The 17,892-nt window shown below is 33.4% G+C and overlaps 2 long non-coding RNA genes and 1 other non-coding gene across 3 annotated transcripts; all 3 read right to left on the bottom strand.

The window, feature by feature from the left end:
- Nucleotides 1-402: 402 nt before the first annotated feature.
- LOC137760315 (uncharacterized) lies at nucleotides 403-5,343 on the bottom strand. Its single transcript, XR_011073282.1, has 4 exons — nucleotides 4,375-5,343; nucleotides 3,866-3,980; nucleotides 3,150-3,305; nucleotides 403-1,448 (listed from the first exon to the last, which is right to left on the bottom strand). It is a non-coding gene; the product is annotated as an uncharacterized lncRNA (long non-coding RNA).
- Nucleotides 5,344-10,784: 5,441 nt separating this feature from the next.
- On the bottom strand, nucleotides 10,785-17,563 carry LOC137772586 (uncharacterized). Its single transcript, XR_011075501.1, has 4 exons — nucleotides 16,898-17,563; nucleotides 16,714-16,810; nucleotides 14,690-15,409; nucleotides 10,785-12,032 (listed from the first exon to the last, which is right to left on the bottom strand). It is a non-coding gene; the product is annotated as an uncharacterized lncRNA (long non-coding RNA).
- Nucleotides 15,124-15,197, bottom strand: LOC137752709 (small nucleolar RNA SNORD107). The gene has a single exon (XR_011071267.1). It is a non-coding gene; the product is annotated as a small nucleolar RNA SNORD107 (small nucleolar RNA).
- Nucleotides 17,564-17,892: the final 329 nt, after the last annotated feature.

The raw sequence follows: 17,892 nt of genomic DNA, 5'->3' as shown, positions 1-17,892 counted from the left end.
ATATTCTGAAAGAGAAGAGAAATGAGATAGAACTCAATGGAATAGGTAAGACAACAGTAATTTTAAAGTATCAATAGAAGGTAAGGCAAACCAATAAATAGAAATGCAGTCAATTATATGTCGGAATTTCTATATGATTATGGTAGAATTGAAAATAAGTGGTAACTACTTAGGTTAAGGTGAGTAATTTGAATATGTAATGCTTTAAAACTACAGTAATGATTAATGGAAAGAGAAATAACATGACAAAATATTTGATGCAAAAAAGAAAATACAGACCAAGAAATGATACTAATGCAAACGTGTTTTTTAAGAAAAACACAAAACTCAAAAGGCATAAAGCACATGATTATATTTTAATACACAACCAAAATACAAAACACCATAGTAAATTGATAGCAATAAAATATGGTACTTCATTTGCACTGCATGACAAATGGTTAACATCCTGAATAATAAATGAGTTCTTAGAAACCAGTAACAAAGACATTGATATATCAACGGAATAGAAAAAAAAAAAAACAGAAGAAAATGAAATAACACAAATGACTAGTAAGGATTAAGCATATATGAAGATGACAGAGCTGAACAGTAACAGAAGAAAAGCAATTTCTTTGTAATACCATATTACCAAAGGTTAAAAATGTAACATTTGTACACTTTTAGGAAATATACCCACATAAACACTGGGGAAACAAGATTGATGAGGTCTTGTCTGTATAGTAGGGAAAACCAGTTTGGACTCAAAACTATAAATTTTGGATACCCTAGTCCTAGCAGTTCCAATTCACTGGAATTATTTCAACAAATTAGTTGGATAAATTTACAATTTATATATAAACCATGTTTACTGTGTAGAAAATTTGTAGCTAGTATATAGACCTCCCCCAAAAATAACTTGCATATTAATTTATCAATACACCCAAAAGGATGTGCACAAAATTTCATTAATAGTAGATAACACAGACAGAGGTAGCAGAATTAGAAGAGGAAAAAAGGCATTTAAGTAAAATATTATACTTCACAAATTTCCATGTCCTTTGAAATCTTGAAAAAGATGATTTTTTAAGAGTCAATTTTAAATTTCCCTGTGATAAATGAAAATTTTAAAAATGTGCACCTAATACTTATGGGAGCACTCTAATGAAGCCTTCAAATTATACCATCCTGAGCTTCTCTGTGTAATAATGCCTCCATCATTCAAGCTCCTGAGATTTAGTCCAATGGCAACAATGAAAACAGTCAACATGCCTGGTTACAGTTCTCTCCACTATCACCCTTTAGGTCACTTTGAAACTTCAGCCTTCTCAGCCTGTTTTTGCGATCTACAGGGAGTGTTCATTGCAACACATCAATGAGGAATCTCTATACATTATGAAGACTGTCTTTGGTTTTACTGAAGATGGTGGCAGAAGCAATGGCATCAGTTTTTCCTATTCAGTCATCACCTGAGAGGACACATTGGGGAAAAAAATGGGAAAAGTTTAGTAGCATACTTCATGATGCAACAGCTATTCTATTATGAAGAAATAACAGGTGGATCAAAATTCATTTTGGAATTTTCTAACAATGAGAAAGCCCGATATTGGGAGTCTTTCTTCTTACATCTTGCTAAATGGACTGATCCTTCAAACTTTCTCTTCATGTTGCCTGTTTCTTTTTTACTATGTACGGTTTCTTGTATCTCCAGATCACTCACTCATGATATCATGCAATCTACATACATTTCTGTACAAGAAACATAACAGTGCCTAAACATTGCAATGAAAATAACCAAGGAGCTTAGTCCATTTGACAAGAAAAACAGTAACTATATTAAAGATATAGAGACTACAGTGGAACTTCGGAAAAGATTTGGCTCCTGACCCATTCATTATTCCAGAGTCCATCAAAATTGCTGAGTAGGTACCTCCCAAAAAACCATTAATCTTCTATTTAGCTATGATTTATCCTGAGGAAAAAAGAAACATTTTCTGATTAAAACTTTCACTTTCAAGGTTATCCCATGGACAGCAGGTAGGCAACGAGGCTCTCTGAGAAAGAATGTTTAAGGAATTTGTCAGCATTCACTCTTCACAGCACATCCCATGAATTATTAACCTTCCTGTGGGGTATAGTAAAAAATGAAGGGAAAAACTCCTGGTGTGTTAAAAGCAGGGATTCAGTATGTGTTATAACATTATTGATTTCATCAACAACTGTCCCCACTCATTCTTTTTTTAACAGTTCCATAGCTTTTGTAGTTCTAAGATTGTACCTTTCGGTATCAACATATTGCACCTGGGCCTTTTCCCTTTTGCATTCCCCAAACTGACTTAATTCAAAAACCAAGTTAACTTTTAACTTCTTATCTTTTGCCTAATTTACTCCCCAAATCACAAAACAATTCAGTAAGACTTTATTTTATGCCAGGTAATGAATAAGACGTTTGTCGGAAAGGGATTCTGACTGTGAGAGAAGTAGAATTCTGAAAATCAAGGACCACCCCCCAAAAAGAAAACAAAACAAAACAAACACTACTGAAGCACCACATTTGTAGCTCTTACCTACTGTGCCTTCTTTCATCTGGTTTTACAAGCTGTCTGGGTCTGCAGTCACCTTGGCACTATCCCACCATGCTATGGAATTTTGGTTGGCCATACGGCACCATTAGCCAACAGAATATGGCATAAAAGATGCTACATGACTTCTGAAACTAGTTCAGAAAGGCCATGCCACTTTCACAAGGCTCTCTTCTAACACTTATTTTTATGATTCATGTGGGAACCTGGCTGTGTGAAGGTACTCTAGTTGAAAGCCTCAGCTAAGCCCAACCTTCCAAGTCATCTAAAACCAGTGCCAGACGTGAGTGAAAAAGTATCCAGAAGACTCCAGTGGTCTGAATCACTCTCAATCATTGGATTGGGCCTTCCCAATTGATCCCACAGACATTCTGGCAGAAATTTTCACCCACAGAACCCATGGAAATAACACAATAATATATTATCCATAACTAAGTTTTAGGATAATTTGTTACTTATATGTTACCCTGAACAATATCCACTCGCTGCCACCAAAAATCCATCAAGCTTAAGAAAAGCAGAATAATCAATTCCTGTCTAACCAAAGTGCCCCTCCCTGAATCAAATGAGCACTCAAAGTGTCCTTACACAATCATTATCGCCAAGGGGTTCTCCTGGGCCCAGGGATGGATGGGAGTGATGAACACTTGAAAAGAGGAATACTGCCAACAGGTCTCATGGTACCAATTATTGATATTAAAAACAAAGATGGCAAAAGTTTCTTTTCTTGGAACTATCACCTCCCTATAGGGAAAAACAAGAAACATTATAAGGTAAAATACATAGCATTTTGACCAAACACTGAAGTAGCAGGTAAATGGAGGCTCATGTTGAACTTTGTTACAATTTCAGTTAAGGCTTAGTAACAGTTCCTCATTAATCAATCCTATAGCTGATTCAACTCTCCAACTTCAACATGACTTTATTACTACTACTATTCTATATCAGTATCTTTTTTAGGTTGCCACGAACTTCTCTCTTTATCATACCACAAAACTACACACGCAAACATAGCTGGTCTATTCTCTAATTTATAATTATTAAAATATTGATCATTTCCTTTATAATATTAGTTGTCATGTTTAGTCATAAGTAAATTAATTGAAGGAAGGAGTAAGTAACCACCTAATTATTCACGGACTCTATCTTTAATAAAATTATATTTTTAAATAACTGGTTTACTTATTCTCAGGAATGTTTGTAACTCAAAGATACTCAAGAACAAAGTCTACCCCGTGTTATTTTCCTGAGCCTAGCCAAAATCTCATCCTAATACAGCATTTCTTGATCCAGAACCTTCTTACCTGTGGTTTACAGTTGAGATTTACAAATTAAGGAACTTCACAGGAAGAATGTTCCTGATGGTGTCAGGCATCCTCAGGTTATCTGCATGTTATGTCTTTCTTTCATCATGTTCACCTGAGAAGCAAGTATACAATATTTGACTTTAGAACTGATAGGAATAGTGAATGGAAATAATTAAACTAGCAAATATGACTGCCCAAAGAGACTTTTTTTTTTTTACTTTTTCATCTTTTCAGAGTACCTTTAGCACAAACATTGAGACTACTGAAACATTTTTCATGCCAATTCTGAATAATCTAAAAAGCCATAAAGACCTATTTGAAATCCTTCTGACAGACTCAACTACCGTAAAAGAAAACAATCCATTCTCCAATTATGCCCATTACTAAGAGTAATTCGAGTTTATCCCAAGAGATTCCTCCCCCGTACAATATGCCACAAATATGGCACTGCCTTATAAAATTACCCTTTGTGTTGGTCAACCCAAATGTAATTGTTTAGCACCTACCTCAAATGCCATCTTCTCCCTTCTTTCCGTGGATAGTCCAATACTCTGTTTCACTGTGTAAAACTCTCTGCCGTACTAGCACTAGTATCTAAGTCACACGCTCTTCATGATCACTCAAAAACTATTCGTAACAGTCACTGGGAATACAAAGTTGGATACAACAGCCCAACACTCCCGAGATGTCAATAGGTAACGATGAAGACAGGCACAAATTGATTGTATCTTTAAAATTTCCTGTTGTTTAAATGTTGCTTCTGAAATACCTTTAAAGTTTTAAAGGCAGAAAGTGGCAGCAGTCCCTTCTTTTCTGATCTATTTATACAGTAATGTTAAAATTTTGCCATGTTTTTCCAGACAACTTTCTATTCAATGATTCACATTTGCATTTTAGATTGCCATGTAGCAATACACAAATATATAAACAATGTTTTAGTATTTAACTTACACATGTACAAAAATTTCAAAAAGAATGCTAAAATAATCACCATTGTAGTAACACTAATGAGTAAGCATTACTTAACTCCATTCGCATGTCTGAATAATCCCATTCCCAAGGAACAGTAACCATTAATGTTTCAAATAGAAAAACCAGAGGCATATGGACACACCTCAGCACACACACTTAGTTGATATTTGTACAAAAATGACTATTTAAAAATCAACTTAAAACACCCTTCAATATCAGAATACTTTTCCAGTGTTTGAATGATATTCATATGAATTAGCTATCATTACAATCATTCTTTTAATGATGTGTATTTCATACATTCAAATTATTTGTTATACTTGGTCTATAACATACTTTCTTCTTTATGGATTTGAGAGTAGGAATACATAAAATCCCATCAGCAGATTATATCATTTCAAAAATTTTACACACTCAAATTTCGATTGTCATTGCCAAACTGTTGTTCAAAAAGATGTACTGATTACACTTTGATAATACTGGATAGGATTCTAAGAAATTTTCATTATTTACATTATAGGCAACTGAGAATAGTTTTAACATTGGTTACTGATTATAACATACAAATTAACTACTCTCCAGAAAATTTTCAAAAGCTCTCAGAAAAATATTCATAATCCTGGAAATTCTGTTCTCATACAGATGTATATATGAAAACATTAAAAAAACATATCCACAGCTGCTTAAACATTTTATATAAAAATTAACATTCATTTAGATATAACATGAAGTGGGCTTCTACACGTTTAAGCTTACAATTGAAATACTATTTCCATAAAAAAAAAAAAAAAGTAAAGCAATAAGCTAATAAATGAGAAAGAACACTATCATATCTATACCCCTAAAACTAATTTTACATATGTACATGTATATACATTTATAATATGCATGCATATGCATATACATATATAAATTTGCAAATAGTAGGTTTATATAGCATAGCAAAATAACCATTACTTCAGCAATGTTATATAACTATGAATATACCTGCGGTTTAAAACGACAATTCCCTTCTCATGTCTTCCTTTTTCTTCCTAAAGATGAAAATAAATCCCATGGGCATTTTTCTTTGTTAAAAGTATAAAATCTAATCTTTTCTTATAACATGAGAACCTAAAAATCTGAAGATATGGAGACAATCTGTGTACCCCTATCCCCAAAAACTCACTACATAAACACCAAAATGTTACAAAGCCCTAAAAGGCCAATTACTAGTTACCTATTACACTGCTAAAACATTTATAGAAGCCACCTCATGATACTTTACAATGAGATATTTACAAATTTGTACTTCGTGAAATTCCATGCATCTAGAAAAACTAATTTTTAAATGATAAATTTACTGTTATTTACAAGGTTGTCTTGAATGTTGTCATGCAGTCCAATTAAACACAAAACTGTGTAATTCAAAGAGAATAAAATCTCCTCTGATTAAAATATGTAATGCCCTATCAGCAACACAACTACAAATTATGACTTGGCTTTTTTAATGTATAAAAATCCAAGCACTAAACAATGATTAAAATGTAAAATTTTCTTTTAGATGAGAACGCAAAAGTGAAAAAGTACCCTTTTAACTTTTGCTTTCCCATAACTCAACAGATCCCGAAATATGTATACAGCTCAAGAAATCCACAGTTCCATCAATTTCACTGCTGAGACATAAGAAGAAAACAATGAAACTTTACAGTGAATTATTTACAAAATTATACTTTGTGAGACTCTATACATCTAGAAAGTCTAGATGATAAAACTTAAAAACTCGTATCTGCCTATTTACAAAGTTGTCTTGAATATTGTCATGCAACCAAGGGAACACATACAGAACTGTGTATAGTTCCAGGAGGTAGTATAAAATCTCTCTGACAAAGTCATTTATTAATTTGAATATAAAGAGAAAAAAAAAGAAATACAAGGGGAGGGATGAGTAGTTGGAGCAAAGAGGATTTCTAGGGCCATTAAAATACGATGACAATGAATACATGTCATTATATGCTTGCCTAAACCCACAGAATGTACAACACCATGAGTTAACCGTAATATAAACTACTGACATTGGGTGATTTATGATGTGATATGTCAATATGGGCTCATGAATTATAACAAATGTACCACTCTGATGGGGGAATGTGATAATAGGGGTGGATTATACATGTGCTGGGTTGATAATGGGGGAGGGATTATGCATGTGTTGGGGCAGGGGGTATATGGGAAATCTCTGTGCCTTCCCCTCAATTTTTCTATGAACTTAAAACTGCCCTTAATAAAAAGTCTTAATAAAAAATAATAATATAAATGAACTATATCAGGAATCTCGGTACATCCACAAACACCAAATGAATTTACATGGTGTAAGTTTTAAATATACATACTTGATACAATAGCAAATTCTTCTTCTATATGAGAACAGGGTAAATGCATAAACTTGTCAACATTTCCTCTTAACAACCAAACTAATATATGATAAATTTTGCGTAGCTCCAAGAGCCTGTTTGTCAACGTCATTGCCATGTTGATTTTAAAAGACAACAGTATCAATACTAACACATTTACAATGAAAGTTTTTACAAAATTATACTTTTTGAGACTCTCAGTACATCTAGAAATACCAGATGTTTAAAACTAAATTATTTCTCTTGTCCCTTATTTACAAATTTGTCTTGGTTATTGCCATGTAACAAATGAACACAGAAACATTTCTATAAAATGTTCTTTAGAAAAATGAATTTCATCATGAACCTCAGCACATCTGGGAAAATAAGTTATACCTACATGTCCCACAAATAGAGGTAAAATTATATGTATATCAGAAATGTCTATATCTAGAAAGAACATGTGTTTGTAATGTAATTACATACACAGAAGTCTAAATGTCACTCAGCTAAGTGAGACTTAGTGTACCATTTCATTTCTACAAGAATAAAAAAGCTTATGTGCTATTAATTTTAGGTAAATATACGTTCAAAACTATGACAGAAATTTCTGCACATCTATTGAATTATATGGTATAAAAAACAAACATCTGATCTCATGCACACAACTACCTAATAATTCCCCCCCTCCCATACAGACCAAGTATAAACACACAGGGGTCATGTAACACTTCTATTGGTAATAGATATTTTTCACCATTAGTTCAACATTAATATATTAATTGTGTGTGTGTGTGTGTGTATGGAGAGGGAGTTCCTAAATACCTAGGAAGTTGTTATAGAAGAGCTTGTCTGCTCAACACACAGCAAATGCTTCCCTTCTCTGTCCCAATATTTAAAACTCAAAAATTTGATTGGAATAAGAAAAACTGTACAAGTTTACATATTTAAAAATATGAATGGCAATGATTTCTACACTTTAAACAAAGAACGTCTAATTACAAAACCTCAAGAACATAAAAACAAAACACCCTCAAAAATCAAGCCTAATTCATGAAGATGCTTACTCTACTATATCTATGATCAATGATTACAACTTTAACATTTAAGTGAAAAGGTATTTCCAAAATTGACAAAAATTATATATCCAAAATTATTTCATGAAATAACATGTATCTTCAATACAGAAAACAAAGTAATAATACAATCCCGAGCAACCAAATATATCCCAAATAGACGTGGTTTAGCAATTCAATTTACCAAAACAGTGTTTTCACCTTTGTCTATCAGTTTGGTACTCACAAAATATATGCCTACTCAGCAAATCCTAGGCAGATGTTATTTAAAAAAAACCAAAACCAACATTTGTTTATCACATATCTAGCAGCCTCACAGTATCCTCCAGCAACTAAATAAAGTTCATAAACTAAAACCTCCTATATCTGCCCTCAAGGCCAAATGGTAATTATTTAGGCCAAAAAAATAATTCCATTCTATGACTTTTAATATCACTAGTTTTATAAAACACATATGTGCATGTATTCATATGTGTGTGTATATGTATACACATGTATATGTTAAGAAATCCCTATAAACCAAGGACTAAAAGTTTAAAGCAAAACTATTATATATTCTAACTATTTTATTAACAACCATCTATAAAAACACCCCTTTAGCTGGCCAATTATTAGCTAAGATAACCTGACAATTAGCAAAAATTTTCACTCTATATAGTTAATATTTTACAAAACATGCAGAAATTATAGCTCATATGCCTAAAAAACATATAATAATGGTGTCTATTATATACACATAATACAAAAACATTCCTTTGGTCAGTCCACTATTTAATGAGCTCAGGTGTGATATACCATCACTAACATCATCCATAAAAATTTACAAATTGCCTATACAACTAGAAATAAGTACTTTAAAACAACAATTCACTATTTTCATTAAAAGTCAAATTCCACTCACAAATGAAAACTTTTCTAACCTATGCTATTTTACCACATGTGGAGCTTTCTCTAAGATATACAAAGAGCTGTGTTCTATTTGTACACAAATATATCTGAAAACTATAAACAAAGGCAGTCCAGTGACGTTTTCACCATGATGAATCCTGTCATAAAACAATGATATATTTATACTAAATACTACACAATGTATTTCTCACAATCTAAAAATTGAGTCTAGTGATCCAATGAACACAATGAGAGGCTAAATGGAACATTTTTTTTGGCAAACAAAAATATTCCTATCCTATTAGGTTGGTATGTATTTACAATGATGTTTATACATGTAGAAAATTAGAGGTTAAAAAAAAAGAAAAAGAAAATCAGAGGTTAAACAAGAAAACATTATAACATTGTTTATAACAAACTGTTTAACAATTTCTACCAGAAATGAATTAATATTGATAGGCAATTCCACTGGCAAAACGAAAAAAATTCTACCTGTGTTTAACATTAGAATATTTATAAAATATTATGTAGATGCCCAACACCTGAGCATGGAGTAAAGCCCGTATGCTGTTTAAGAACTGTCTCTGTGCATATGCATATAAACACACAACCCTCCAAAACCCCCTAATTCTCTATCTCCTAAATTCAGCTTTTATTTACTTTTAATACAAAGCGGTCTAGAAATTCCTCTCAGTAGCCAACATTATATTCTAGTAACTGAAGTGCCCAAAATGTCACCAACCTCTATGACTGATAGGATGGTACAGCACAGTAGTCTTTCTACTATATACAAAGCAATAAAAAACACCCACTCAACCCTGATCATACAAGTGTTCATAGAGGCTCTTCTCCTGTGCAAAAATTCCATCATGATAAGACAATCTCATACCATACAAATTTTAACATAAAAATCATTTACAGGATAACATCTACAACCAGATAGAGCACCCTTAATAAAATTTCTTAGGTAACAATTGTATACAGAAAAATCCCCCTCCCCCAAAAAACCCACCAAAATAATCCAATCAAATGATTTCAAACGTACATCATTCAGAGATATTCTAACAATCCTTATTTCTATAATCATGTATTAAAAATAATTCTTCTACATATATTAGCAAACTCTTTGTTAGCATTTGAAATACATTAAGAAATATCACAAAGCAATTATATTTGGTTATTTCATATACAGTATTCTCAAAATGCATATAAACAGTAATTAGTGCCTTCCTTTGCTTTTATGATTGACGTATTAAACATTCCCATGTCCTTCTCTTTTCTGCTATCCATAAACAATACAGAATTGTGTATAGCTTACAAAATGTCCTCAGAATCCCTTTCTTAAGTCTTTTCCAGAAGACAATTTTACCAAACATGTTTTTAGAAACTTCCTTAGGAAACAAGCTGCATTATTACAACATTCATCTTAAAAAGTATCTAAAAATAATAGATTTATGTTTATAAATGTAGGCCTCTGTACTTGAGTATTAGATTACAAAAGATTAAGCAAAGAAAGAATAAAATACAATAAACTCTTACATGTTGAATTTCATTCTCTTCATCTCCTAACATTCAATGAACAGTTCACACATAATCATTCACTGAGTATTTTAATTTCAATACCGTTACCCAAACACAATTTTTCTAAGTATTTAAATAAATTCATAAGGTACATATATCCAGTTAATTAGTTAATGGGATTAGATTTCAAGTTGTTTTAAAATGCCGTGGGGGAAAATAAGGTTTATCACATATGCATAAAAATGCAACATATATAGGGCTTTTTACTGGTAACTTTCGAAGGCAAGTTGATATTCCATGGCAAGGAAAATACTCCACCCCACCAATCCAAAGATTGCCAATGAAATGAAAATATACAAGAGCCAAGATGAAGTACAGGCCAGTATAAATCTCTATTTTGTCTGTAATTTTAAAGCTGGTGAAGCTTCCAGCTAAACTCAAGATCTGTTGTCCTTCCCTTCCTATCCACATATTCCTACAGGGTTAGCTTATGTTTACTTGAGTTTGTACAGACTAGCCAATACTTCAAGTTTTACCCAGCTGAAATAATTTTCAATTCAGTAGATACCCTTCACACACTTGAATCTTGGGGAGAAACCTGGAATGAGAGATGCTGTCCTGATGCTGTCGGATCAGGCAAATCAATACAGATTAAAAGATCTAGAAAATGTCTCTACAGGAGGGCCCTGGCCAAAGACCCCTTAAATTCGTATGAGGTGTAGACTTCCGTAGCAGTCCATAAGTACCATTGCTCAGGATACTCCAGAAAAATCTGCTCATCTATGTTAACAGAAAAATGGTTTGCGAAACTACCCTAAAATCATCCTGGGTTGCAATCACATTGTATCTTGCTGTGCAAATTTCTTGAGATTCTTAGGGATCAAAGGGCAAGAGGAAAGGAGTGTCTGAAATTTATGAATCCAAATGTTCAGCCACTAGAACTGGAAAATTTCCAGTTTTGACAGTGGCAAAAGATGCTCTAAATATTATCAGTTTATATAATCTTTGTCCTCTTCTCTGATTATTGCTTATTTCTAACACTTTTAAAACATGTCAACTGCAGATTTATGAAGGACATGATGTGGTTTCGTCATCTTTCCCAAAGACTGCTATGGCAGACAGATCAATTAGAGAATCTGAAGCTAGAAGTAAGGGGACCAGTTAGAAGTTTCAATATGAAAGGTAGCTCCAAAACAGCCATCTATATTGGAGTATCTATTGTGCAAAAAAGATTCTAAGTTCCTGGATGAAATCCTTTGTCCATCTTTCTTAGGCTCCATTCATGTCCATGAATGATAGCCAATCACCTTCTAGTTGACATCATGTTTCAAATCTCTGTAAAATTGATAGTGAAATATATATTACACAATGATTTTAAAAGGATGTTTATGAATTAATTTGAGATATTTCCCATTTATTTGCCATTATTTTCTTTGAATTATCTGTACATGTGTTTGTCATTTCAAAAACAAGTATTCAAAGTCTTTTCTTTTACAATGAGTTGTAGGACAGTGTTTAAGGTGCATTATAAAAACCAAGAGAATAAATAATCAATACATTTTGCCAACCTAAATAATATCACAGATGAATTTTCACATACTTTTATGTGGTCAAGTACTCTGTTAGCCACTAATAAGTAAACTCTGTTGTATATGCCTCAACAACTATGCCCTCTTGATTTCTAAGAGGTATGCTCTAGAAATAAATTCAAATAAAGACATGCCTTTTGTTTCTATACATGAAGATTTATTCTCCAGCGAGCTAGACTGAAACAGGGAAAGGTGTCCCTTAAGAAGAGACAACAATTTCTCTTTCCACCAAAGCCCCAAATCGAAATTTGGCACTCTCACATAAGTGAGTTGAAGGCATACCATCCAGGGAATTCCCTGGTGGCCCAGTGATTAGGACTCCACACTTTCACTACTGAGGGCCTGGGTTCAATCCCTGGTCTGGGAACTAAGATCCCATAAGCCACACAGTGCAGGCCACGGGGTGGGGGAGAAAGTACCACCCAATTCCCTGCTCCCAGGCTGTGGCACAATAAACTTCCTTGTTTCTTGACTCAACCTTTACAAAAAAAAAAAAAAAAAAAATCAGAAAATAAAGGTTAAACTGGAAGCCAAATTTTGCCTATACTATAAGGCAAATTTCTTGTACCTTTTGTTCATTCATGTGTTGATTCTACCAGTAATTAAGACAACAATGTAACAAAAATTACTATCCATCAAAAACCTACTAGATGCCAACTTTTATGACAGGCCTTGGAAAAAGAACAGTCATAATGACACCAAGACCTCTAGTGAACCATTAATGTTTCATTCTATCTATGCACATTCTTGTAACCATTTTTCCAAAACTTGTCATGTTAAAATCTTAGAGAAACAAAAATATTATTCAGTAATTCAAGGCCTTTATAAAAGTTTCTTCATTGTGACTTCAGCAATTTTGGGGGGTGGAATATTTGTATTGTTACTTTGACTTCACTTAGGGCCATAATTCACTCTTTTAGTTGAGAAAACACCCCGTCTAAAATTCAAATCCAGTGTCCAGCCAAGTTCTCTAGAGAGGGTTATACATTATGCAAAAGATAATTAGAAAAATATAATGCCTGCATTTTCTGCCATCCTACAAAAGAAAAATCGGTATCACTGCAATAACTTATTCTCATAGTAATCATATCACAATTTTTTAAAATCCTCTGTGATTTCTTATTTTATTCAGTCCAAGCCATGGAAATGAAGTCTCCTTGTTTCAACTCTGGGTTCATTCTTCAGGTGCTATAGCATGGGGAGTGACTCTGTTTTGACTCATATTTTATATTCTTTACCACTTACAAACCTAGAGGAATCCCAACTAAAGTGACTAATTTTCAGATTTCATAAGTAAAGTGGACAGTTCATTATAACACTAACACTACAGAGAACCATCATTAGAAAACAGTACTAGATTTCAATAACCAATATGGCCAACAGAGTATTTATTTACTGCTAAGCTATAACATATTTGATGAAATTTCCTCAGAAAACAGGACACCTGGAAATCTATTGGTATTGCCAGTTTATGGTCCACTTAAAATGACCCAGAAGTGAATGCTTAAAATAAAATATATATGCCTAAATGCAAAGTAATTCAAGTTATGCATAATTCAGTGACTAAAACAGAATATAAACTGGATAAACCTTACCCTAAAAGTAATAGGTAGAAGTTACCACATCTAGGAAATCAACACACTATTCACTGAGATCATATCTACTCTTAGAAATATTTGTTAAAACATCTACTGTTTCCTAGAAATTTTTGTTTATTGGTCATTTTTATGACTGAAGGGCAGAAGTCACAGAAACAAGGTTTCTTCATCTACCATTTGAGAAGTTGAATGAAGTATCCTGTAGCAAAAACCCAGCAGCTCCCCTGTACTAACTGCTCCTATTCACTGCTAGCAAAGATGGACTGGCCATGTGAACACCTGAAGCTGTATATTAACATTCACATCTAGAACAAACATAACTGGATTTCAAATACTGCTCTTCTAGGAGGCCTTCACCATGCAACTAAGCAAGAGAGGTACTCTCACCCCTATGAACTCAAACAGCACTTTATTTCCACTTTTGACCAAAAATGACTAAAATGTATCCCTATAAATACATCGTAAACTTCATGACAAAGTATTTAGCTTTTCTGAAACACATCCTGGTATACACTAAATAGCTATTCCCAGATAAGGGCCAAACTGACTACTGAGACTACTGAGTATTAAGAGTATGACAATAGATTATCAGACAGCCCTAGATTCTAATTTCAGATATTTCACTAAAAGAAGTTAACTGTAAAGTATCTAATAACATTTTAAAAAATCAGTAATGTCATATTTCTTAAACATTTACTCTGTGATAGGCTCTGAACCCACTGACCAACTGCAGGCAACTGAAGAAAAAAAAAAATAAACAAAATAAACTATCCTTAAACACCAACATCCCTGTGAGGGCACTTACCACACTCATTGCGTTTCATATGTGTTCCATAAATATTCTTTCTGGACATCACTTAGACACCTATAACTCTGTCATTCAATGTTTGATCCAAGAGGTGGCAGCTTCCTTTTTATATGTCTTTGTTTCCATCTCGCCACCTGTGTGCCTTCTGAGATCCAAGGGTGAGCTCCCATTTTTGCTTTGAACAGTGTGTGTGGGCACACACACACACATATATACACACACATATATGTATATATATGTATATATAAAAAAAGAAAAAAGAAAATAATTAGCTCAGAAAAATCTATGAAAAGAAAAAAAGGGATGTTTGAAGAACTGGCAAAGTGTATGACTACACCTGCCATTTCTAGCTATTCAGTTTTCACATGTCAAGCCAACCTTTTCTGCCAAGAATAATGTCCTCTGAAAAGTCTATTGAGGCACATTGACTGGATTTCAGAGTGTCCTTTTAAGCTCAAATTTTGAAATCATCATGTTCAGACAAGGTCCTGTGTCATCATAAACCTAGCCAAGGCCTCTGCAATACACTCTTACTTTTTTTCTTTAAACAAGGTTATTTTACCTTGTGGTTTGGTCCACAAAAGGAGTGGTTTGTTTCTGTCCTAAAGGCAGCTAATACGACTTTTAGCCTCGTTGCAACACTACTGGGTAGGATCCACACTGACATTTCAGAAAATTCAGTGACCAAATTCTCTCTTCCTTTGGCATTGCATATGACTGCAAAAGTTTCAAGACCAAAGAAAAAAAAAAAAAAAAAAAACACCATGATAACATGCATTGCTTTAAGAAAATACAAATACTGAACATTATTATATTTATGGCCAGTCCCAAGGGAATTAGAATGCAAAGATGAGTAAAACAGAATCTGGCAATGTATTATAAACTGAATACCATGTATCTGAAAATTTCATGATACAGTAGAGGCTTATAACTGACTATGTGCTGAAATCAGTAAAACTTTTATTTGAAATTAATACAATAAAGTTTTTTTTCCTGATCTTTGTAAGATTTTGAAAATTCTAGACAAGTACTACCATTTTCACATAATTCCATAAATTACTTCTACCAGTAAAGACCTATAAAACAAAACATCAGTTTTGTTTACAAAAATTAAAGACTTCTGATCTCACTTATAATGTGGAATCTAGTAAATCTGAAGAATAGAATGGTGATTGCTTCCAGGGGCTTAGGGGGTGGGGGAAATAGGGAGATGCTGATCAAAGGTAATAAACTTTCAATTATAAGATGAATAAGTTCTAGGGACCTAATGTACAGCATGGTGACTAGTTAACAATATTACATTGTATACTAAAATTTTGCTAAGATGGTAGATCTTAAATATTCTCACACACACAAAAAAAAGAAATGGTAACTATGTAAGGTAATAGACGTGCTAACTAAACTTACTGTGGTAATCTTCTCACTATATATACACATTACAAGACATCATGCTGCATACCTTAAAATTATACAATGTTATTTATCACTTAGATATCAATGAAGTTGGAAAAAATTACAGGACTTTAAAATTTGACAGGATTACATGATTAAGTAACAATGAGTCTATGGTGGCAGGGAACTATGTCACATCTGACATGCTTTTATACCAAGTCCAGTTTACCTATCACATAAGCACAGAATACCACAAATAACTCAGAAGCATAAAGGTTATTTAAGGCAGTATAACTATTATATCCCAGAATTCTTACTTCAGCTTTAAAAAGTCCCAGAATTCTAATTGAAACTGTAAACCACACTGAAAATATGTATTGCTATGCAATGTGTATATATTTATGGAGTCACTGTTAATAAATGTGAACAGGAAACCAGGAAGTTGTTGTCTAACCATGTTTTAGATGAAACATGTATTCATTTAAATGCAGGAATGCAGGAAAAATTCTTAGGGACATCAAGTATTTACTTCCATGAATGTTTGCAAACTGAGTATACTGGTACATGACCCCAAAGGAACTCTGCAGAAGCTTTGAATTAGCAATCCATAACAAAATACCCACACTTACCTTATACCCGACATGCAATTACATGCATATCTGTGTCCCAAGTTTTCTTAGTATATTTCCCACAATTAAGAGCTCTCAAGAAAAATTCAAGGAAGCTCTAGGCAGAGAAGAATACTATTATCACCAAACAAAAACAGCCATTAGAAATAAGCATCTTGCAGAATCTAGAGCTCTCGTCACTCACCTCTAACTTACAAAAGAGGCCATCTTTAGTTAAGAATATTAGAGAACAAGTCTTCTTCAAATATGCCGTGACCACTCATGTCAAAATCTAAAGGCCATGCATGCCAGCAGATGTATATAAGGATGAATGTCTTCCCTCCAAAAACAGAAAAGAGTACCACAAATTATTTGAAGTTGATCCAGTGAGGAGACCACTCAGAAAATAAGACTCTTTACATACTCTTGCTCTAAAAACTGAAGGTTGTATCTGTCATATATATCAGGGTCAATTTTATCCTAAGAGAATGGTTTTGTCTACAGTGATCCAGATGCCTGGGGCTCTGATAACCACAGTTCCTTTGTAACATTCACAAACTCTGAAAAAAGTATCACATATGTATTATAAAAATATCCTAAACCAAGGAAGGCTTGGCTTCTTTTGTTCCTTACCTCATAGTGGTCACTAATCTTAAAAACTACTTTGGGACAGACCACATAAAGTTGGTGCCAGCAACTGTAGTCATTTTGAAGGCCCCTTTTCTTCCAGAGACTATTACTTGAAAGGCCATGATTTAAAAGCTGGAAAAGGAAACACAAATACAACCTCTGCTGATAAACATCGAAGGAGAAGACACAATCAGACTACCAGTCTTAAATTATTAAGGAGTTCCTACCAATCTTTAACTGTGGTATTTTACAAGCTAATTCCTACAATCAATAAGGACTCATTTATTGTCTAGTTGAAACCTTAGCTGTAAAGCTTAAAACCTCCTACCTCTTCCGTTTAAAAGTAATTTCATTGTTCCCTAACCAATTCTAACTAGATCTAGATATCTGGCCATTCCTTAACTATTTAACTGGAAGATAATGTCTACTTCTCTGAACACTTCCCATACATCACTAACTGATGCAGCTGGATATAATCATAATTTGTACTTAGGAGTGTCAACTGTCCCTGGCGGTCCAGTGGTTAAGACTCCATGCTTTCAATGCAGGGGGCGCTGGTTCAATCCCTGG

The sequence above is a fragment of the Eschrichtius robustus genome, chromosome 1 (genome assembly GCF_028021215.1).
Source record: "Eschrichtius robustus isolate mEscRob2 chromosome 1, mEscRob2.pri, whole genome shotgun sequence".
In the NCBI taxonomy this organism is placed as follows: domain Eukaryota; kingdom Metazoa; phylum Chordata; class Mammalia; order Artiodactyla; family Eschrichtiidae; genus Eschrichtius; species Eschrichtius robustus.
The sequence above is the reverse complement of the archived record's forward strand: the minus strand, read 5'-3'. Positions and strand labels throughout refer to the sequence as shown.